The sequence below is a fragment of the Diabrotica virgifera genome, chromosome 2 (genome assembly GCF_917563875.1).
Source record: "Diabrotica virgifera virgifera chromosome 2, PGI_DIABVI_V3a".
NCBI lineage: Eukaryota > Metazoa > Arthropoda > Insecta > Coleoptera > Chrysomelidae > Diabrotica > Diabrotica virgifera.
In genome coordinates this window covers 188,787,980-188,812,301 of record NC_065444.1, presented here as the reverse complement: position 1 = coordinate 188,812,301, position 24,322 = coordinate 188,787,980, and the positions used below count along the sequence as shown (strand labels likewise).

The following is a 24,322-nucleotide window of genomic DNA, read 5'->3' as shown; positions in this document are numbered from 1 at the left end:
ATATACTCAGTTCAACAACTAGACTAAAATAAAAGAAGACTAAAAAAGGGTATAAAACAAGGACTAAAAACGAAATACCCAAATCAAAGAAGATGTCTTTTTCTTATCAAGACTAAGGAAAATAAAAAAATTAAGGGGAACAGAGAATAGGGAATCAGGACTAAGGGGATGACATATTATCTTCATCAGATACAAAAGGTTTTAAATCTTTAACATGCCATTTACCAAGATCAGAACCGTTTAAATCAGAGAGACGATACACCACTGGTGACAACTTTTCTCGGACAGTAGCTTCAATGTACCTCGGTGCTAGCTTAGACATAAACTTGTTAGCTGCATTAGACAGGACTTTATTCCTTTTCCATACTTTATCTCCTACTTGGAATTGGACTTCTCTTCTTCGTAAGTTGTAACTTCTAGTGTTACGTTCATATCCTTTTCGAAGATTAGCCCTGACTTTTTCGAAGACTTGACTTAATCCTTTTACTTCTGAAGCGTACATATCACGGTTACCAGGAATAATTTCTAGATCTTGGTTCCTTTGATCTTTTTGATCAATACCATAGTAATTTCCACTTAGGGGAACATGACGGCCATAATTAAGGAAAGCTGGGGTATATCCAGTTACTTCATGCTTTGCAGTGTTAATAGCTTGTCTGATCTTTGCTAAATTCTTGTCCCAATCTACGTGGTTTTTTACATACATACGGATTGCTGTTCCAATTGTTTTGTTATTCCTTTCCACAAAATTACATTGTGGTGCATACACGGGGCTAAACCATACTTTCTGAACATTATACCTACTACAGAGATTAATTAGAAGAGGGTTGTTCAGATTTGAGGCATTATCACAAATCACATACTGGGGGACACCAAACATCAGGAAGACATTAACTTCCAAAAATTCAACTATACTCTTAGCTGTAGCCTTCCTCAAAGGATGGACTAAGGTATATTTACTAAACCAATCAGCAACCACTAATAACCACGTATAACCTTTTTTTGAACGAACAAAAGGACCAATCAGATCAACGGCAACTATCTGCCAGGGGAATTGAGCTTCTCTTTGCTTACCCATTTTACCTAATGGAGCATGATTTGGTGTTTTCTGAGCACCACACACTCTACATGATCTGACAAACTTAAGCACATCACAACGCATTTTTGGCCAATAGTACCTTTCTTGAATACGGGACAAAGTTTTATAGAATCCAAAGTGAGCACATGTAGGTGGCTCATGACAAGATTGCATAACTTCTAATCTTTGGGGTTTGGGTACTAAAATTTTCCATTCAACATCATTAGTCTTGAAAGAATTTGGGGATGGGGCATACTTGTAGATAAAATCATTTTCCACTTTCCAATGTGGAAAATTATCAGGGGAACGGAGTATCTTTGATCTTAAATCATCGAACCAAGGGTCTATTCTATCTATATCTATTTCTAGATAATTAACATTTTGGGTATCATTGGTATGGGCTCGGGATAAAGCATCAGGGACTAAATGGGATGTTCCTTTTCTATGAATCAAATCGAAAGTATGTTGTCTAAGGCGCATAGCCCACCTGGCTAATTTGCCTGTAGGATTGGACAGTTTATTCAACCAGAGAAGTGAATGGTGGTCAGTAATGACCGAAAACTTAACTCCTTCAATATAACCTCGAAATTTCTCGATAGCGAAGATCACTGCGAGACATTCTCGCTCTGTAACTGAATAATTTCTTTCAGCTCGGGAAAGGGACCTACTAGCATAAGCTATAACTTTTTCTTCTCCATCAATAGTTTGAGTCAAAACACCACCAAGACCGGTGTCAGATGCATCACATTGCACAACAAAAGGAAGTTCGAAATTGGGTTGGGCTAAGATAGGGGCAGAAATTAGGAGTTCTTTAATTTTCAAAAAAGCTTTTTCAGCTTCACTAGTCCAAACTACTGGTTGTTTTTTCTTTCGATGACCTTTAAGGAGGTCATTAATAGGGGAGGCTAAACTGGAAAAATCTTTAATGAAACGACGATACCAGGAACACATACCTATAAATCTTTTAATTTCAGTAGAATTAGATGGCCTAGGATAATTAACCATAGCTAAGATTTTTTCAGGATCTGCTTTAAGGGAATTGTTACCAACTACATAACCAAGATACTTCAATTCAGATTTAAAAAAATCACACTTATCGATGTTAATGGTCAAGTTTGCTTCTTTAAGTTTATCTCTTATTGTTTTCAACAATTGGATATGTTCTTCAAAAGATGGGGTACATACTATGATGTCATCTAAATAACAGAATATATAGGGTTCAAACTCAGGTCCAAAGATAGCATCAACTAATCTTTGTTGAATCTGTGCACTATTACACAAACCAAAGGGAACAGAAGTGAATTGAAAAGAACCTCTACCAGAAACATTAAAGGCTGTCTTTTTCCTAGAGTCAGGATGCAGCGGGATTTGCCAAAAAGCTTTTCTTAAGTCAATGGAACTAATGCATTTAGCTCCTCTAAGTAACGAAAGAATTCTGTCTATTTGGGGCAAAGGATATGTATCATGAACAGTGACTTCATTCAATGAACGACCATCAAAACAAAACCTATATTCACCTGACTTTTTCTTTACTAATAATACAGGACTTGACCATGGGGATTGGGCTGGTTCGATTACTCCTAATCGTAACATATCGTCTAACTCTTCATGTAGTATTTTATTCATGTACGGGGATAAAGGATATTGTCTTTTCTTAAATGGTTTTGCATCACCAGTGTCAATAACCATTTCAATCTTATTGGTTCTTCCAATATATTTAGAACTAGAAATTTCCTCAAAAGAAGCGACTGTTGAATTTACTAAATTCTTTTCGGTGGGAGAAAATGAGTCTACAGAATACAAAGTTTCGGTTTTCTCTTCCTTTTGGGAAGAATGCCATGTTCTATCTCTAAAATTCAACAACACCGAAAATGTATGCATAAAGTTACTTCCTAAAATAAAACTATGGGGAACGGAGGGTACTACAAGAAATTTTACCATTTGGGAAACACCATCCGCCTCAATTGGAAGATCAATATTACCAACTACGGATTTATGAGAACCATCTGCTAAGCAGACATGTTTACAGGGAGTAGAATTATAACTAATTCCTTGGGAATTCAAAAATTTAATTCCAGTGGCACCTACTACGGATGTAGTGCAACCACTATCTAAAAGAGCGATAAAAATTTTAGAAAAGATAGAAATACTAATGTGAGGACGTTTATCACGATCTTTTTCAAAAAGAGGGTTAAGTATGCTTCGGGAAGGTTTGTCGGGCTTAACTCTAACTGGAGTGCAACTGCCGACTGGCTGCACACTACCTAGTTTTTTTTTGACACTTACAGGAGGAAGTGCTCACACCTCTCTGACCACAATGAGAACAAAATATTTCTCTGTATCTACAATCGCGAGAAACATGATTGTGCTTACCACAAAAACAACAAAAAATTTTTTTAGGGTTTCTTTGTGTTTGGTAGGGAGGGGATTTCATCAAAGGAGGTGGATAAGAAGACTGATTTCTGTGGGGTGGATAAGAAGAAGAAGACTGATGTCTTTCTGGTGGATAAGAAGACTGATGTCTTTCTGGTGGATAAGAAGACTGATGTCTTTCTGGTGGATAAGAAGACTGATGTCTTTCTGGTGGATAAGAAGACTGATGTCTTTCTGGTGGATAAGAAGAAGATTGATGTCTTTCTGGAGGATAAGAAGAAGATTGATGTCTTTCATCAGTATCTTCTAGAGGATTGGGTCTCTCATTTCTCTGTCTGGAATTGGTATTGTATTTCTTAAAAGGATGATCTTGCTTTTCTGGTTTGTCTCTTTTGGGGTTTTCAGGCTTGTCTTGTTTATCAAGTACCTGAAAATTCTCTTGGGGTTTCTCTGTATCTTCTAATGAGATACCAGCAAGACCTTTTGTAGTTTGAAGCAGAGGCAAAACATTTTGCTCCAAACGTTTAACAGTAGAGACTAAAATTTCTACCGTGGGAAAATCTTGAAGGGCTACGAGTGGAATATAATCCACTAAAATATTTTTTCTTAAGATTTTAACTCGTTGTGCTTCAGATGGGTACTCTTCCAAACGTCTAAAGAGATTCTCCATGATTGAGGAATAAATAGTGATTGACTCGGACTTTTTTTGTTTTCGACTTTTAATATCGTCGTAGAGATTATCATTGTAATCTGGGGGTAGGAAAGCAGTTTTGAGTAAGGTTATCAACTCATTCCAACTGTTAACTGTATTTCTAACACTTCTATACCAAATGGCAGCGTTTCCGTCAAATAAGTCAAAAGCTGATCTAAAAAGGACATCTTGAGAAATATTTCTGGACCTAGCAGAATCTCTTATTTTTTCTAAAAATGTGGGAAGGGCTTTACTCTCACCATTAAATTTGATATTTAAATCAGAAACTCTAACAGGAGTTGAAACTTGTATAATAGGGGCCGAAACTGAACTAATAGGGGCAACAGGGACTGAAGTTGTATCACTAGTCGATGGGATGGACATATTATCGGATGTCTCTTCCTTTTCCAAGACATCTCCTGTCAACATCAATAAATCCATTTTATAGTTTTCAATAACTTCTTTTACTTTTTCATCTACATTGTCAGGGAAATTTTCTAATCTGAAATCCAGATGAGTGGACCTTGTTTTGAAACGAGCAAAGTCAGCCTTTGTTGACTGTGCATCCATCGTTTTTGCAATATTTTGCAAATCTTTGAGTATTGCCTGAATTGCAGGTAACTCTTTATCTGGATCGACTACATTTTTAGTAAAATCGATTGCAGATGAGGTAGTCTCTTTACTTAACTGACCTCTCAATAACTTACGTTTTTCTTCAACGTTTTTATTTTGTACCTTAAAACCTCTTATGAACAGTTCATAAGATAACTCTTCTGTTTTCAGATCATTTACCTGGGTAGACTTCATTTTTAAAACTGGGGTGAAAGTAACACGCAAGGGAAATACAGAAGGGAATAGTAGAAAATATGATTTTCAACAAAGGACCGTTTCTATTTATCAAACGAAAGCAAACGTCACCTGTCCAACGTAACCGGATCCCAAATCACCAGTCTTGTCACAGCTTCTGCTCTTGGCCTACAATCATTCAGTAAATAAAAGAGGGGTCAATGAACTATTTGTCAAAAATTCACACTCACATACTAACAGGGAACAACAGACTCAAAAAATTTAGACACAACAGGGATATTCAAACACAAACAATATTGAAACTTGCTTCTCGAATGAGCTTACACAGGAAACACCAACAATGGTTCTTGTTCCGATAATTAATGGAAGTGTTCCTAGACAACTAAGCACGCTTCCTCTATCACGAGTATTACACTTGTGATGTATTCTGGTACAAGAAGGGAAAAAAAAGTATTAATCGGACTGACTAACTCGTTTACTTCACGGGTAGGCTCGGACTAATTCACAGATAGGCTCCAAATAATTTACACGTAGGCTCCAACTAACCTTTGGTATCCTTATGACACTGACAAAGCTGGATTAGTTGAGAAAAAAAATAATGGGACTAAAAGCTCAAACGGAAACTACCAGACTATACACATATACTCAAACGACGAACAAAAAATATCACAAAATCAAGTTATTCTGTAAAAAATTGTCAATCAATTATGAATAAATGCACAAATACAACAATAATGTTATACTTTTTAAATAGTTTCAATATCAAAATGTTCAACACTACTTATATAGACTACCTGTCTATATTATACTCATCAATATTTAGAAAAAATTCAAATAATGCTTTCACCATGGGTACTGTATCAACATCTACCATAAATACATACATAAAAATAATGTTGATACACTACAATGAGTACATATTTATACCTATTAAAAAATTTATACCACTTCGTAACTTTAAAAGAAAATGTAGGGGCTCTTTCTAGGTTACCGACATAAATTTTAGCGTTTTGGGCTAAACTACGTTAGGATACTGATATGATAGTATAATTGATCTCAAATCTGGGGCAAAAAAATAATTTAGGTTGACAAACAGTTGGGACTAGCTAAAAAAAGTAAACTGTTTGGGAACAACTTAATGATAGGACTGGGGAAGAAATGAGACAGATTTGTAGCTTGATACGTTGGGTGCTATTTGTAGCTCGACACTTTGTAGCTGGACACTGAAAGAGGCAGAAAAATGAATCGGCCCCACATTCTAGGGCGACATTTGTAACAGTTTGCGTACAACTGGAGCCGGAAGGAGGCTAAAAATGAGTCGAGCCACACACGTTGGGCGGCATTTGTAACAGTTAGAAATAGGGTGGAAGAAGAGTTCTAGTAGGATGAATACTATTTCTTAAATAGAAAGGGATCTGGAGAAAAATTAGGGGATATTTCTAAAAGCTACTTGCTGCGGCAGCTCATGGTTGTGCGGTGGCGGATCATAGGTTCGTTTAAGGAACTAGGGAGTATCAACTACTATTACCAAATGAAATAAGAGTACTTACACAGATATCCTAGGGTGTTTATATAGAAATGATCCTGGATATATTTTGTTTGAGGGCGCCTTACCAGGAGTTTCTTTTATACAATCCAATATTTTCTTGATATGTATACTCTAAAATACTTTTAAATGTGTGGTTAAAATTTTTGCTAATAGGTAGTTATAAATAAACAGGACAAATAAAATTACATATTTATTGAAAACTTTTCCTGTCAAAAAAAACAAAACAAACATTAGGTTTTATAGGTTACATTGGCGATATTTACCTGTGACTAAAATATATCTACTTTCTATAAAATAGATATGGTGCACCAAAAAATAAGCAAATTTATTGTTTATTGACTTGATATCTGACACATTTGAAATATTGCATTTATATTATTAAAAAGGAAAAATGTTTATTTTTACTGAAACTTGAAAATAACAACTGTCAGTTACGTCACTTGTCAAATATCATTCCAAAAATATTTATCTCAATTAATTTTTATATGGTTAATTCACAATTTTGATTTAACAATCTTTTTATAATGATGGAAGCAAATATCTTTCTCATCCAATCAAAAGTTTACTTGTTATATTTTTATTTTTAAATTAAAAAAATTATTAATATTTATCAAAAAAAATTACTTTAATCCTTGAATCTAAATTTTTAATTAAAATAGTCACTATACCTTAAACTTTGAAAATATTCATCTGTCACAACATTACTTCACCATCGGAAAGTTTTGACAGATCACTCATACGTCACTCGACGGATGACTGGAAAATTCCACTGCTATGGTGATATTATGTAGGTATTATACCATAACAAACAGGAAAATGCTAATTTACCTCTAGTTTTCTAATCCAGGAAACTTAGGTTTAATCCATTACCATGTAACCATAACCAATATTATTATAACCAGCTATAAAGGTAATAACAGCTCACCGGCTTCATAAAGGATTAAATACGCCATACCATAAGTTTACAAGAGCGTATAAACCAAAATTTCACTAAACAACAGAACTGCTACACTATTAAATGATCAACCCATTAATTATCCTCAACAAAAGAACTTTAATATATCCCAAATTTAACTTGGAAATTCTTTTGTGGAACTAATATATGCCGGTTAGAATCTAACTTTTTGACATGTTTATCCGTCAAAAACTATTTTCAGACCCCGCGTTCTTTGCAATACATTCTAAATCTTTCTATCGATGTCGAATTAAACTTCGGTTTTTCGTTCGTCACAGCCAATCACGACTCACGATTTTTACTTGACATTTGAATTGGCCAATGATTGCTTTCTGGTTCTGTCATAATTCTAGAATATGATTATGACAAATACGCAGTTATACCAATACAAGAAGAACGCTTGGAAAATTACCTCTAACACGCATTTCTTCTAAGAATATAACAAGGTATTGTGAAACAGTTCATAGGCGGGTTATAAATTTTTATTTGACTTGAATTTCTATAAAGAACTGACAAAAATATTTGGATTTACTTAGAAAAGGATTGTAAAAACTATATAAATTAATATATTTATATTTCCGCTGGTTTTATAAATGTTATAATGTTACGTTACTATTCTACTGGAAACAAATTTTAAGCATTTTGTTTCTGCTTAAGATGAAAGGACCATTTTGACGCCTGTCAAAATTTTCAATGTATTTTAAATGTAATCATTTTTTTCGAATCCTGAGAAAGCTAATAAGTACTCTTGAAAAGTTTAAACACAGCCTGAAAGATTACTTTATTACCGAGGGCCGAAAGTCCCTTAGAATGAATAAAAAGTTTCTTTTGAATGAGATATTTGAAATTAAAAATCTTACTAAATTTTCTCTTAGTTTTTCACCCTTGTAACTTATTAAAATAAACATTATAGAAGTTTTCAGGGACTTTCGGCCCTCGACAATAACGTTATCTTTCATTGTGCGTTTAAATTTTTCAAAAATACCTATTGGTTTTCTCAGGATTCGAAAAAAAATGAATCCTATTTCAATAGCATTGAAGCCGAAATTTCGTACCCGTCCCTTTAATTACAATGAGTTTCCTAGTTTTGACAACTGTCACATTTAAGAAAATAAACCGCAAAGGTACGGTTACGACGTCGATTGCAGGCGGCAGACGGCAGTTGGAGTTGTCACCATGACGACGTCATTACTTTGCACTATTAATTTGTATACTTATTAGCAACTGCTGTCCGGCAGAATGCTAATAAATATACAAGTTAATAGTGCAACGTAATGACGTCGTCATGGTGACAACTCTAACTGCCGCTTGAAGTTGCCGTCTGCCGCCTGCAGTCGATGTCGGAATCGTACCCTAATATACTTTTTGTTCTGTATCTAGTATCAAACTGTCACGAGGCCAATTATTGGCCTTTTAATACAAATCGTCAATTTTATGCGCTCTAGTGTAATTCGGTAAGATTATTTCATAAATAAAATCTGTATTTATAAATAATTTTAACTAATATCTTATTGATATATTCGTCTGAATATTTGCTAAATCTGCTCATGCTGTTTCTATTTGACAAGTTGTATAACATTAATTGTGACAAATATCATTGAATGTTTATTTATAAAGACTTGTCTGTATGTGAGTATAAAAAAATAATCTTACGAACATCACAAGATAGTAAAAATAAATAAAGGAATATTGCTTCAGTTTTTTTCGCAAACTTGTCGCCATTCAGCTATAGTCACTCGAACCCTGTGGGCTCTCGTGTCTATTGCCAAGCAACAAGTTTTCGAAAAATGCTCGCATTATTTTCGATTTATTCTCACTTTATTTTAATATAATAGTAGATTATACCACGAGTCAATAATGATGGCTATTATTCCCGAGGAATATTTACGAACCGAGCCGCGTTAGCGGCGAGGGAGTAACATTCCGAGGGAATGAGAGCCATTATTGCGAGTAGTATACTCTACTTTATCTACGACAAATTAATTAATTTAAGATTTTTAATGAACAACTTTATTTGTTAAAAACATTATAATTAGTAATAGTACAATTAATAAACTGAATTGGTTGAGAATCATCATTAACTTTAGTAGAGTTTTTAATACAAATATTTGGGATCTCGATTGCTGTAGAACAAGAAGATGGTACATTACTGTTTATCTCTTTAGCGATAGTATCTGCTGTAGTTGCCTTGTTTCTCATAGACTGATCAATGTATCCTTCAGCTACCTGTGTTGACTTCCAGCCCCCATGACGCTTTAATCCAGTTAAATCGCCTCCTCCATCAATATACAGAGTGGCAGATGATCTGCGATAACAATGGCCGGTATACAATTATATATACAATATACAATAATTATATATACAATATACAATTCGTTGAAGGTTGCGTACGTTTTATTATAAATGGATTTCGATGTTTCAGGTATTAAGGTAGATGCTGTTGCTGTAGCTAGTTCTACAATTTCTGGTGGTGTACAATTAAAAGATTCTTCATTTTCGTCCATCTCAACACAAACTGTCAAATATACTATTTGTTTGACAGTGACACTTTTTGAGGTTGATTATTTTGTTTCCGTGGTGAATTTTGTGATTGTTGTGCCAGAGGGATTAATAGCTATTAATCCCGCATTATTAATCCCTAAGGGATTATTATATGGCATTATATTGCAAACACCACAAGTATAATACATATATTATGTATCAGTCGTAGATAAATATCGTTAATTTTTTTTTGGTAATTTCCCGACGTCGCGCATCGTCAAGTAGATCGACAGATGTTCTTCGTTGTTAAAAGAGGATCGGTACGTATTTTCGGCTGCAATGCTATTCAAATGGGGATTCATTTTTTTCAAATCCTGAGAAAACTAATAAGTATTTTTGAAAAATTTAAACGCAGAATGAAAGATTACGTTATTAGCGAGGGCCGAAAGTCTCTGAGAACTTCTACAATGTTTATTTTAATAAGTTACAGGGGTGAAAAAACTAAGAGAAAATTTAGTGTGATTTTTAATTTCAAATATCTCATTCAAAATAAACTTTTTATTTATTCTAAGGGACTTTCGGCCCTCGGTAATAATTTAGTCTTTCATTCTGCGTTTAAATTTTTAAAAAATATTTATTGGTTTTTTCAGGATTTGAAAAAAATGAACACAATGCCGTGGTAATATTTTCCAAATCTGTCTTTGTCTTACAACGCACTCAACCGAATATAATATTGTCAGCGTATATTGTCAGTCAGACACTGACAATCAGTGACAATTTTAAATATTTGACATTGCATCGGGAATATTTTGAGAAATTGATTAAATATTATTGATATATAGTGTATTTGATAAATAATTGATTTAAGACGTGAACTTAATAAAAAGTTATTTATTGTGTATTATTTGTGAAAGATCCAAGCAGAGAATACATAAGATATATCCTGTGATCCAAGTATTTTGTTGTTAGAGATGTTCAAAATTGTAAGCGTTCCAAAATAACAACATATTATTAAAAAATCACTTTACCACTTTTCCTCTTTTCTCGATTGATTATTAGTTTTTGTTGTACAAATAAATTATTACAATCACTGAAAACATAGTTGGTGAAAAAATTATCACATTTATTAACTGAATTAATAATTTGCAATTATAAAAATAACAGTTATCCAAGAACATTCAAAAGCCATCTCTTTAAATTAATTATGACATTTTCAAGTAGAATGACATTCTAGTAATGTTTACATATCCACACCAGTGTGAATTTTACTACACGTAATTTGCCGTGTAAAGACAGAAAAAGTAGGGATACACGTAAAATATTTGCGAATTATGTACCCATAGCCTTAAGCAAATTTAAAATTAAATACACATTAAGTTACATTTAATGACAATTAATGTTTTACAACTTGTCAAAGGGAACATGTAACAAGAAAGAAGAAGAACTTCTGTTACAGTGAAAGTAAAGAGAGTGATAAACTCCAACAGAAGTAGAAAAAAAAAAGAGCTTAATGTTAGCTAATTGGACAAAAAATATGTGTGGCTTCTATGTTGAGAAGCCGAATTAAGAAAAATTGAGGATATATAGAAAATACTACTTTTGCAGTCGTACTTGTATGGGGGAAAATGATAAGACGTAGAAATAGATAGACTGAAATAATAAAAGTGTGAATAGACAGAGGCAAACTGAATGGAGTTGGCTAGCAAGAGATGCAAGAGAACAACTTGACACTCAAGGATGGATACGGCTCGTTTGCATGCCTGTCGAAAAACAGTAGCTCAAAGCAGATTATGATGACTAGAAAAGGTAAATACTAAGTTAGAATAATGTTCTGAAAATAAAAAAAGGAGAATAATTGCTAAAGAAGAACAAATTAAGTAAAACTAACAAATCATGGAAGCCAAGAAAATGATCTTCGATCATTCTTCCAGGTATCTTACAATGCTCTCAAATATTAAATATATAATCAGTAAATGTGAACAAAAAGAAATAATAAAAATAAATGATATACAAAATAAGTAAATATTTATTACAAATAACGACAGACCTAGATTTGCACAATCTCTGAGTTAAACCACATCGAATTATTAAGTGACTCTAACATGACAAAAGTTATCGTTAAACAGGACATACAATATAACAACAGTCCTGTTATATGTATGTTACAAAATGATATACCTCTTACTTACATGTAGGATACAACTCACATGAGACTACCAAATGGTTATAGTACGCTTGCTACGTACAACTAAATTGAAACCGACAAAGATGAAAATAATGCAAATAAATAGGCACAAGCCTGACTAAGAGAAAATACAATAATGAGTTAATCAAAGTTAATGAATGAACGCTAAAGAAATGAAGTTAGATAAATGTCCAACGACTTAAATTAACTGAGCAAAAGCAATGAAATAAAGCGAATAAACATTAAAATATCTGGGAAACAGGCAAGTAATATTACAAAATAAATATCAAACCAATAATAAAGTATAAAACCTAATTTTCTACGCTTATTCCTGTGCACAAGAACTTACCGTAAATACAACAGTTTGGGAACTAAATACACTAATATTCAAATATGTTATAATAAAAACCAAAGGTAAGCTAAATCTGAAAAAAAAATTAATAACGTAGTGCATTACACTAAAAGACCGAAATATAAAAAAACGCAACAGTTACTAAAATCACAAACTTAAACGTTCCCAAACAAATTCCTTCATCGAACGACTTCAAGATAAAGTTCGATATTGCAATCCATAAGCTTCAATGAGCACACGGAGAGTGCTAACTTGTTCTATCCTTAATTGCAGGTAGAAAGATGACAGAAAATGGGACCGGAACGTCCCATAGCTTGTTCCCAAATTGACATATTCCCTGAGTGACTTGTGGCTGTAATGTCCCTAGGTGGTCAAAGGTGCTACTTCTAGGTGCTAGGACTTCACATGATGGTTTCTTCCAAATTGCTAAAAGCATATCCTTCGTTTTATTTCTCATATAAACCGGTGAGCAAAAAGTAAAAAGAAGAAGAAATAAATAAGAAAAACTTTTTAGAAGAAATAATGCAGAAAAAGCGACCATTAAATAAAACAAAAACTAATCTCACGTAACCTTGAACTATTTTGAGTGTGAAGATATGAACAAATAATGACACTGAATTTGAAATTAAAATATAGAATATGATTTATCTGAGAGAATATGATATTAATATGATAATAGCTATCTACACACATATTATATACCTTCATGAAATGGTATGAAACCAGGCAAAAGATAGTTACTTGACAATTTATAAAAACAGTGGATGCTCAATCAGTTTAAAACCTACAGCGAAGTAATGATAATTATTTTCAATATTAATTTGAGGACTTCAGAAATGTTTGGTTATGTAAAACCAAAAACATATTAATATACCTATAATTTCCCTTGAATGGGTATTAAATAAAATCAAAATAATCTACATACTTCACTTAATAGGTTGACTAAGGAAATTTAACAATAAACTAATATTTCACATCCTCCATAACACAAAAAATCCCAAGGCTAACTAAAAAATTAATATAAAAAAATAATAGACTTTTTATCGGGTGATTTTTATCCAGATTCCATTGATGGTACTTCAGTCCTTATTCCAGACAACAATTAGTAATAAGTACTTTCCATTTTAAACTTAAACTGGAGATGTTGAATATCAGTAATTTAGTTGAAATTATCAACCTGCCATTCGTCGAGAGAGCCAGCAGCCAAGTGTCTTTCAACTTTCAATCCTCTCCCGTTCAAAGAGGAGAACGTCAAACGACCACGGAACACGAATTAAACGTCAAGGAACGATTCAACAAATATGTTCCGTAGACGCCGAAATGTGACGTCACGTAAGTAGTCCTTTACGAGAAAATTAGAGAATTTAAATGAGATTAAGGGAAAATAATTATAAAAATAATTAAAAAGTTCAAAAATGATTCAGTAACTTATGGAACCGTTACAAACACCAAGAGCAAGTTTAGCAAATATTCAGGCGAAGATATCAATAAAATATTATTTTAAACGATTTAAAAATACAGTTTAATTCATACAATATTCTTACCGAAATACACTCTAGCTTTTAAAATTACCGATTTGTATTGCTCTCGTGACAATTTATCATGATTTCCCTCCCCTTCGAGTTGGTAAATTAAAACTGTCAAGTGTCACTCGGGATACAAATTGGTAATTTTAAAGCTTTTGTGTAATTACAAGTGAAAAATAGGTTTAAAATTTCTGGGAAAATTCTCATAACCTGCTGTTTTTAGATTATTTTTAATTTTCATACAAATGAAATTTTGGTGTCGATCTCAATAAAACAAAATAAACATATTGTTTTATTGAGAAATATAAACAAGTTAAGGTTTATTTCTACAACTTATTTTAAATGGACCCACACATGCAACCCATTCATCATTTCAATTTATATTAGCTTGACCAAAAACATCTTACGTTTTTCAAATGAAATAGCTTAAACACGCTCCAGCCAAAATTAATTTTCTTTTTGTTTCTTTATTACCCACACCAAAAGAAAGATGCATGGAGCAAATTGTATGAAAACATAATGTCGGTTTCTAAATGCTGTACTGTATTCATATCCTCCCGGGATGACTATAATGTAGATATAATTTCGTTTTGTCTCTCCTACGTGTGTTCGTGCTAAATTATAAACCTGTTGGAGGATGTGAGATAAGGAAAATTAATGTGACAACTGAATTTAAATTATCTTTCTTCTGATTAAATTTTGTTAATTATATTAGGATGATAAATAAAGCACAATAAAAAGTATAACAGCACTGTGGTGTTTTATTAAAGCACATCATCGTAAACAAAAACTGAATACACGATAATAAAAAAATACTAGCGAAAGAGCAGAAATGGAGACCATTATTTCGTAAATACAGATTTCTCTTAGTAAGAAAAATATAGAGTGCTTAGAAAATAATTAGTCCAAGTAACGAAGCTTAAAATAGGACAAAACCTCGCAATTTTTACATAATGGATCGATTTGTTTGAAAATTTGAGAATAAGTAGTGGACAGTACAAGGATCAAAATCTATATGACGCCGAAAGGCGCTTTTACCATGGGGATGGTTGCCACCTCATCTCGTGGGTGAAAATTTTTGTTATATTTTGATCGCAAGAGTTGGTAAAAATATTCATTATAAGCAAAAAACGTTCTTTACATATTTTTGGTAAAATTAATACTTTTCGATTAATTCGCTATAGAAAGTGTTAGTTTTATATCGAAAAAATCAATGTTTTTAATCAGTTTTCTGCTAAAAACTCAAAAGTTTTCGTTTTATCAAAACAACTTTATTTAACAAAAATGTACCTTTTGAAAAAATAAACAAAACCGTTTTTTTTATTTTCTTAGACCAAGACCAATAGTAATCGAGTTATACTTTATTATATATTCATAATATGTTGGCTCTTCTTCGTCAAATGCTAAATATTGTATTTTTCGAGGATAACTTGTTGAATATAAATTAAAGTATTTAAAAACATTTATCTGCAGAAATAGAAAAAAATCTCTAGCTACAAAAATTAAGTGACTTATAATGAAAGGAATGTCCGTCCCTATTTTTTTTTCAGCAAAAAAGTGATCGTAGACAACCCCCTAATCATCACCTTAATTAAAATTTGTCATTGACCTGATTTGGTTTTTTTGACTTATGTATTGTTAAGAGGCTCTAGAAGTTTGATTGGCTTAGAATGATTAGTTTTTAAAAAAATGGAGCTAGAAGCGAATAACGAGTTTTTGTAGTTTGGTAAAATGGCCCTTTTTGTTCAGAATAGAATGATTAGCATCAGGGATTCGAAAAAATATTTAAATGTGAAATTGTAGCTTATTTAACTGCCAAGAAACTGGTTTGCAAAAAATTTTTATGGCAAAAATTGAGTGAGCTATTGACAATTAACACTTGTATTATCATGCAAAAACCACCTTTATCAACCCTTTCAATGCAACCTCTTTTTGTGACTGAGAATTTTAAAAGGATTTAATATTAATAGCCTTATAGATCTTATTAAAATCTACAAAAATTTGTTTAACGCACTTTCTAAGATAAAAAACAAAAAAGTTACGGTTAAAAAATCAATATATTTTTTTGAAAAAAAAAGAGAAATCCAGTTGGAAGCATAATAATGTAAGTAAACGGTGTTTTTAGTCATTGGCCTTATTTATTATTTTTTATTTATGTATTAGTAATAGATTCTAAAAGCTTGACTGCGTTAGAATGATTAGTTTTAAAAAAAACTGAAATTTAAAGCAAATAGCGAATGTTTGGAATTTGGTAAAAAATGCCATTTCCTTTAGAATAGAAAGATTAGCATCAGAGATACGAAAAAATGTTTAAATAGAAAATTGTAGGTTATTTAATTCCCAACAACTTTGATAGATAAAATTTGTTCTGCGGCAAAAATTGAGTGAATCGTAAATGAGTATACCTTAGAAAAACATTGATTTTCAACGAAAACTTTTCGTTTATAAATTTGCAAAGTCTGTGTGTTACTGCGTCGCCGCTCCTGTAATATCCAGAGCCGATTTACTAATTGACTCTTATGTAGTTTTTTCTTCTAAATTCAAATCTGAAAACGGCATTTCGATATCTCTAACCATCTTCGAGATAAGCGACCTCAAAATCTAAAATGTGACGTCACAATCCTTTTATGTTCTTCCGACAGACTAAACGTCATCTGAAATCGTTGCTATTAGTAAGTAGCCTAGTTTTAATCTGAATTTGTTAAGCAAATCATAGGATATTAATTTGGTATTTATATTTAAGTTTGACACTTCATAAATATCGAACAAAATTTTAAATAAGTTATTAATAAAATATAAATGACATTTTATAGTGAATTAATTATTAAGTATATAAAATAAATACGATGTTTAAAAATACAATTTGAGTATATTTTTAAAGCAATAATATATTAACAAATTAACAACAAAGGTTTGTAAATACGAGTATGGAGTATACGGTCTCCCCTTTAATGATAAATAGACTGTTCCATTTTTAGGCGAGCGGTAGCAGCTCTAAAAATTACGTTATACCGACCACGAAAATCAACTTTAAGATGAATGACCAATTTTGGTAATTCTTTATATTTTCGATACCGCTGAATCTGAATATGAATTTTAATTTTATTATATTTTACTTTTCGAATTTACCTCCCTGTATCTTTGGTTGCTGTAAATATTTTCTTTTGAAAATTTTGTTGTGTCATCCTTGAAGTATTTAAATAACAATGTGCTTTATTCAAAATATTTACAAAAATTAAAAGAGGAGTTATTAATTTTTAAACATTTTATCGTCAGCTTTCGTTAGCTTCATGTTTACTTAAAAAGTTGAGTGACAAACTTTTTAGTTTATAATTTTCACTAACACAGGAATAAAATATAATTCATGGAGAAGTTTTTTGGAAAATTTTAAGTCAAAGTATGTAATAAGAAAAAAGTTATGTGACTTTATAGACGAGTGGCACTCTTAAAATAACGCTTATTTCTCAAGATACTGACCACAGTGTGGCGAATGGCTAATTTTCGTCTAACCTAAGGTTTTGTGGTGCTGAAAACGAGAATAAGGTTTATTTTAAATCATCCTTTTCATTTATAACTCTTGCATTTTTAGTTTGACGAAGAAAAGTTATTCTTCATAAAAAGCTCTTCATGGTCTAAGATTTATGATGCAACCATCACATATAAAATTTTATTAATTTTATACGAGGTGTACAAAAAATATGAATTTTGAGTAAAGTATCTTTATAGTTCACAACATTTAAGAGTAAACAGTAGCGATCAACAGGTAGCAAAAATGCGTTCCAAGATTGCGGCTGTAATTTTGAATATTTTTTCGAGATATTTGGCACACGTATTCGTAATATAATAAAGAATGGCGGTACAGAGCCCAATTTGAAAAATATATTAATATGTGGATATTGCTCTGTAATTAAATACAATATTAAAAAAACGGGCCTGTACCGCCATTAAGAAAAACAAAAAAATACACTTTCTTCAAATAAACTTTTTTTTCCGATGCCTAGATTTTGTGTCATTTTCTAACTACTAAAATTTTTTATTTCATTAGTAGTTCCAAAAAAATTACACAAAATCTAGGCATCGGATAAAAAAGTTTATTTGAAGAGAGTGTATTTTTTTGTTCTTCTTAATGGCGGTACAGGCTCGTTTTTTTAATATTGTATTTAATTACAGAGTAATTTCCACATATTAATATATTTTTCAAATTGGCTCTGTACCACCAATCTTTATTATATTACGAAAATTACAGCCGCAATCTTGGAAAGCGTTTTCGCTACCTGTTGATCCCTACTGTTTCCTCTTAAATTAGAATGATATAATTGCAAATTGAAACATAATTTTTAATTCTAAACAACTTTTCGTAATAGTAATTTTCCATATTATGAATTTAAACACGTAAATAAACAAAGTTGTCGTTATGATAATGCTCGCATTTTTAGCTTGTTTAGATATAAAACTTACACTTTCGATACAGAATAAATCAAAAACTATTAATTTTATCAAAAAATTGTATAGACATTTTTTGCTTAGAATGAATGTTTTTATTAACTTTTGCGGTCAAAATATAATAAAAGATTTCCACCCCCGAGATGGGGTGTCAACCACACCAATGGTAAAAGCGCGTGTCTGCATTATATAGATTTTGATCCATGGACTATCCACTAATTCTCAAATTTTCAAGCAAATTGATCCATTCTGTAAAAATTGCGAGGTAAAAAGCTTTGGTTCCTGGACTAAATGGCGAATATGAATGTATCTAATTATTCCTAATAAACAAGTTCGGGATATCACAATCCGAACCATTGCCCCAAGTTTTGGAACTACGAGTGTCTCCTCCTCTCTGCTCTCCTTCTGCTGTCTATTTTCCCTTGGATGATTAGCTGAAGTTCAAACAACAGAAATAATGGCCAGGATAGAAATATATAGTAAGAAATGCATTTATAAAAATAAAAACAATTCTCTGCAAAAAGACCTTAGATTATAACTGAGAGTCAGAGCTTTGAGGTGCTACGAGTTGTCGATACTGCAATATGGACTTGAAAGCTGAAAGAATACATAAATAAGCTACTTTTCTCTTCTTTAGATGCAAATCCACTAATGGATGTTAGCGATCACATTTTCCATTAACTCTCTGTTTCTTGCAATGCGTATCAGAGATCGTACGTCGTTAATCCCTGTCCATTGCCTTATGTTTCGGATCCAGGACATTTACTTGAGTCCTATTCCTCTCTTGCCTTTAATTTTACACTCTATTAGCTGGCAACATGGCAGAATACAGCACACACGTTGGAAATGCTGCATTAAATAAAATGTGTCTAAAGTGCTCAAAAAAAGTTGTAAGTGCTTTAACTTGTATAAAATGCAATAGTTTTTATCATCCTGGTTGTGCAAAAGCTCTAAATCATGTGAAATACATAAATAAAAGTGATATTGTTTGCTGTGAACTAGATGATATGTCTAACCTTAAATTGGACGATGATTTCCTAAATGCTATTCAGCACGTATCGATTGACAATAAGGTAGATATAAAAATATTTAATTATATTATTAAACAAAAAGACATTATAATCAACGGTCTGCATCAACAAATAAAGGTATTAACAGACCAAATCAACTTTTTATATCCCAATAAAAAAGGAAATCTCATGTTTATCAATGAAGATAAAAAACCAGAGGATAAACAAATATTTGCCGAAAGCAACAAATTACAAAATATTCATTCAGAAAACCATAACAGCGTTACCAAAGGTTCTCAAGAATCTTAAATTACTATAAAACAAACTTCCAGTGCTATTTTAGAAGCTGAAACTGCTGCAAAATGTAACAAGTATATTAAACAAGTATTGTGTTCGGGGGATAACATTGTTTATAAACGTGATTTTCATAGCACTCTTAATATTAATTATTTTAATCAATTGCTCTCTAGGGAATCTTGGTGCTTTCTAAACTCACATCTATCTTCGGATAACAAGTTTTGCATATTTTATGAAAAAATTATGGAACTATTGGATAAAGCATTTCCTTTGCAATCGGTAGATACTAGATGATTTTCTAAACAGTCTAAAAATAAGGGCTATTTGACTTCTAATTTAATAAATGAGGGGGATTTTATTAGAAACATTTTCAGATCTATAAAATATTCAGAAACTCATGAGCTCAGAATACGGTATAGCATTCTAAAAAAAAAATCATGAATACAAAGTTAAGTTAGCCAAGCAAACTTATTTTAATAATAAAATGATAAATGCGCAGAATAGTACGGCTGAGGCTTGGCGCATCATAAATCGAAACACTGTCGGAGGTAAAAATCGAAACTTTTCTAAATACTCAAGTAAATTTAAAAATAATTTGGGAACTTCTGTGGATGACCCTCATGACATAGCAGAATCTTTCAGTCAACATTTTTCGAATTCCGTAAAAAACTTAATTAGTCAAACTTCACCTGACTATAATCCTAAGAAGCTTTCTTCGCCTATACACTCCCTTTTCCTTTATCCTGTTAGTGATGAAGAAATGAAAAGTATAATTAAAGATATCTCCAAAAAATCCTCGGCTGGACTGGATGAGATCCCGTATTCTATGTTAAAACATTTATCTCATAACATATATAAACAATTAACATTTCTCGTAAACCTTTCATTTCAGGAAGGGATTTTTCCTCAAATTCTAAATACTGCTTTAGTTGTGCCTATACATAAAAAAGGTGACAAATCAAAATTTGATAACTATCGAGGCCTATCACTTTTATCTGTGTTTTCAAAGATATATGAGAAGGCATTTCATACACGTCTCCTCTCGTATATTAACAAGCACAACATTATAGAAAAGTCTCAATTTGGTTTCCGTGAAGGTATAAGTGTGCAAAATGCACTACTAGCGCTGTGCAATCATATTTTATCGAACTTTGATAAGGGTAATAAAGTTATCTGTTTGTTTTTTGACTTAGCACGAGCTTTTGAAACTGTAAATCATCGAATACTGCTGGAAAAACTTTATCATAGTGGTGTTAGAGGAACTGCGTTAAAGTGGATCCACACATTTTTATCGAAAAGGTTTCAAAATGTTAAGGTCAATGTGAATGGGAATATAATATGTTCTTCAGAAGAAAGTGTCCTCTCCGGAGTTCCACAGGGAAGTATCATTGGCCCTCTTTTATTTTTGATTTTTGTCAATGATTTAAATCAACTGATAAACGATAGCTCAACATGTTTGGCCCGGAATCCATTAGATAATTTTTCTGATGCAATAAGCGTTCGAGTAGAAAGCGTGGAACAGCAATCAGGTTGTTATGTCACTTAATTTGCTGACGATACCACAGTTGCACTAAATTCCAATAATTTTTTTCATGTAGTACAAAAACCAAACTGTCTTGTAAAAAGTATGACTCATTACTGTTTAAATAATGCCCTAATCTTAAATGGATCAAAGACCAATATGGTACCTTTTCACCTTCTACTATGCAGACGAGTTCATTAGTAAAACTTGACAATGGGTCAGTGGTAAATAGCCAATCCACTAGGTTGTTAGGTGTTTAACTGGATTCTAATTTGTCTTGGAGCTCTCACGTTGATTATGTAGTGGGAAGATTGTCTGTGCACTGTTATGTTCTATGGCAACTTAGGAATTTTGTCTCCCTAGATATCTTAAAACTTTACTATTTTGCTCATGTGCAGTCAATTTTGCAATATTGCTTGGTTTGTTGTGGAAATTGTTCGCGAATTAATGAGGTGCTTGTTCTTCAAAAAAAAATTATTCGTACCATGACGTTTAGAAGGCGCTTGGATTCCTGTAGACGAGTTTTTAAACAATTAAATATTTTAACTGAAATTTCGCTGTACATTTTCAGTTGTGTTGTTTATGTGAAGTCACATATATGCAATTTTATTAGCAGAAGTGATGTTTCCTTAACGAGTGGCTACAATTTTCGTTACGGAAATGATTTGGTGACCCCTGCTCGCCACTTGACCGTTGTGGGCAAGGGTCCTTACCCAACATGCATTCGTTTGTATAATAAATTGCCTAATTATGTTAAAGAGTCAAATATTTATGTATTTAAGAGAACAGTTAAGGACTTACTTCTGGTAAACACTTTCTATTCGTTAGAGGAATACTTGCAGGCATCTTTTTAACAATTTGTATGCTTTTGTGTATATTTTATATGTTTTTATGTTAAATGTTTTTATGTACTTATAGTTTTTTACTGAGAGATTGTATTTGACGCATTTAAAAACTTGTAAAAGTCAGATGAAATAAAGATTATTGATTGATTGATTGATTATAAGCTAAAGGAATTGGTATTTTTCGTTTCGCATGATGTGACCCAGATACGCCGTTTTCCTTTTCTTTATGGTTTCAAAAAGTTGGCGTTTATGGTTGATTCTTTTAAGGACATCTACATTTGGGAGTTTCCCCGTCCATGGTATCTTTAGGATACGTCGGTAAAGCCACAGTTCGAAGGCTTCTAATCTGTTTATATTCCTTGTTTTGAGTGTACAGCCCTCTACGCCATACGCAGAACTGACCAAATATGTAGCACTTAGTAAACCTTAGTCTCAACTCAATTATTGAAGTACGAACTCTGAACAGGTCAGTACCTTTCTAAATTTTACGGAAGCTTATTGCTCTTGCTCAATGCGACATTTTACTTCCTTGTCCGATGCCCAGTCTACAAAAAGCCACGTTCCTAGGTATTTAAATTTGCTCACTTTTTCAATGGACTTGGTATTCAGTGTTATGGTGGAGTTTTCAAGTGTATCCAAGTTTCTGGAGATGATCATGAATTTGGTCTTTTTGGTATTAATCTCTAATCCCATTCGCTTACTCTATTCTCCAATTATAGTGACAATTAGTTGAAGATCGACTATGTTTGTCACAAATGAAGACACCATCATCAGCATATCGTATCTTGTTGATCAATACTCCATTCACTTTGATTACTGTCTCTGCATCTTCCTAAGAATCTTGAAATATGGCTTCCGAATAAATGTTGTATAAAAAAGGGGAAAGCGCACATCCATATCGAACACCCCTTCTTATATATATATATATATATATATATATATATATATATATATATATATATATATATATATAGAATTTGGATATAGAATTATTGTCTAGTTTTAATTGTGCCGTTTGATACCAGTACAAATGTTCAATGCATCTTATGTCTTTTTGATCTATATCAAGTTTCTTGAGGATCTGCATTAACTTTTGGTATTGGACAATATCAAACGCTTTTTCGTAATCTAAAAAGCATAGGAACACGTTCTTCCTGTGTTCGTAACAATTTTGGCCCAGCACCTGTGTTGCTGCTATTGCTTCTCTTGTTCCTAAACCTTGCCTAAACCCGAACAAACTGAGAATCACTGATGTCCCATTTACATTTTTTTCTATAATCTTTGATGTAGTATTTTTAAAAATATCTTTAAAGTGTGACTCATCAGGCAAATGAGTCTGTGATCCTTACATCACAGTTACAGTCATTTGAAATGTGGTGTTACAAAAGGATGCTTAGTATCATAGGGATAACGAAGAAAACGACCACAGAAGTATTACGAGAGATGAACAAAGAATATTTTTTGGTCACCCTATATAAATAATTATATTATTGTTTATATTACAGGATAGATAATTAAATAACCTTTAAAATGAGCTATCACTCGACCCCTACTCTCGTTTAACCCTATCATTGCTGTCGAAATATGCCTAACGCGACCTGGACAATAACTCGATTTTTCGCGGCATTTACATTGTAGTGTTGTGGCCTAGATGGCCCTGGAATTACTTAATTTATCATACTTATCCAAACTGTCTTTATAAAAATACTTTTATCTACGTATTCAATAGAAAGAAAACTCGTTTCAGTCAAAATCGAACAAATAGTAACCTTCAAACGAATGTTGTACATATCTGCATATGACGCCTGAAGCCGTCATGCGCACTTGACAGTAGTAACACTATGACGTCTTTAGACGTCATCAGTATTCAAATTGTTAAAAATAATCGATTACGTCATCACGTCCAGATAGATGACGTCACTAGTATGATATAATGTCAAAAAATTACAAGAATTTAAAAATAAAATTCAACCTGTTTCGGGATTTTTCCTTAAAGTCGCCAGCTTATAAAATAACGAATTTATTAATTTAGCTTGCATCATACTGTAGATGTATATTTTATATATAAGAGGTTATTAAATAAATATTACACAAAATGATCATGATACCTAAAATGAAAATGAAATTATATTGGTCCTTTTTTGGACACATTAAATTTATTTCTAAAATGCAAAATAACAGTAAATTTTATTTTCTGCAATTAAGACA

The 24,322-nt window shown here is 32.2% G+C and overlaps 1 protein-coding gene across 2 annotated transcripts in view; it reads left to right on the top strand.

Moving 5' to 3' along the window:
* LOC114326786 (5-hydroxytryptamine receptor 1-like) overlaps positions 1-24,322 on the top strand; it is a 2,054,074-nt gene that overhangs the window by 1,334,158 nt on the left and 695,594 nt on the right. The window lies entirely within an intron of this gene.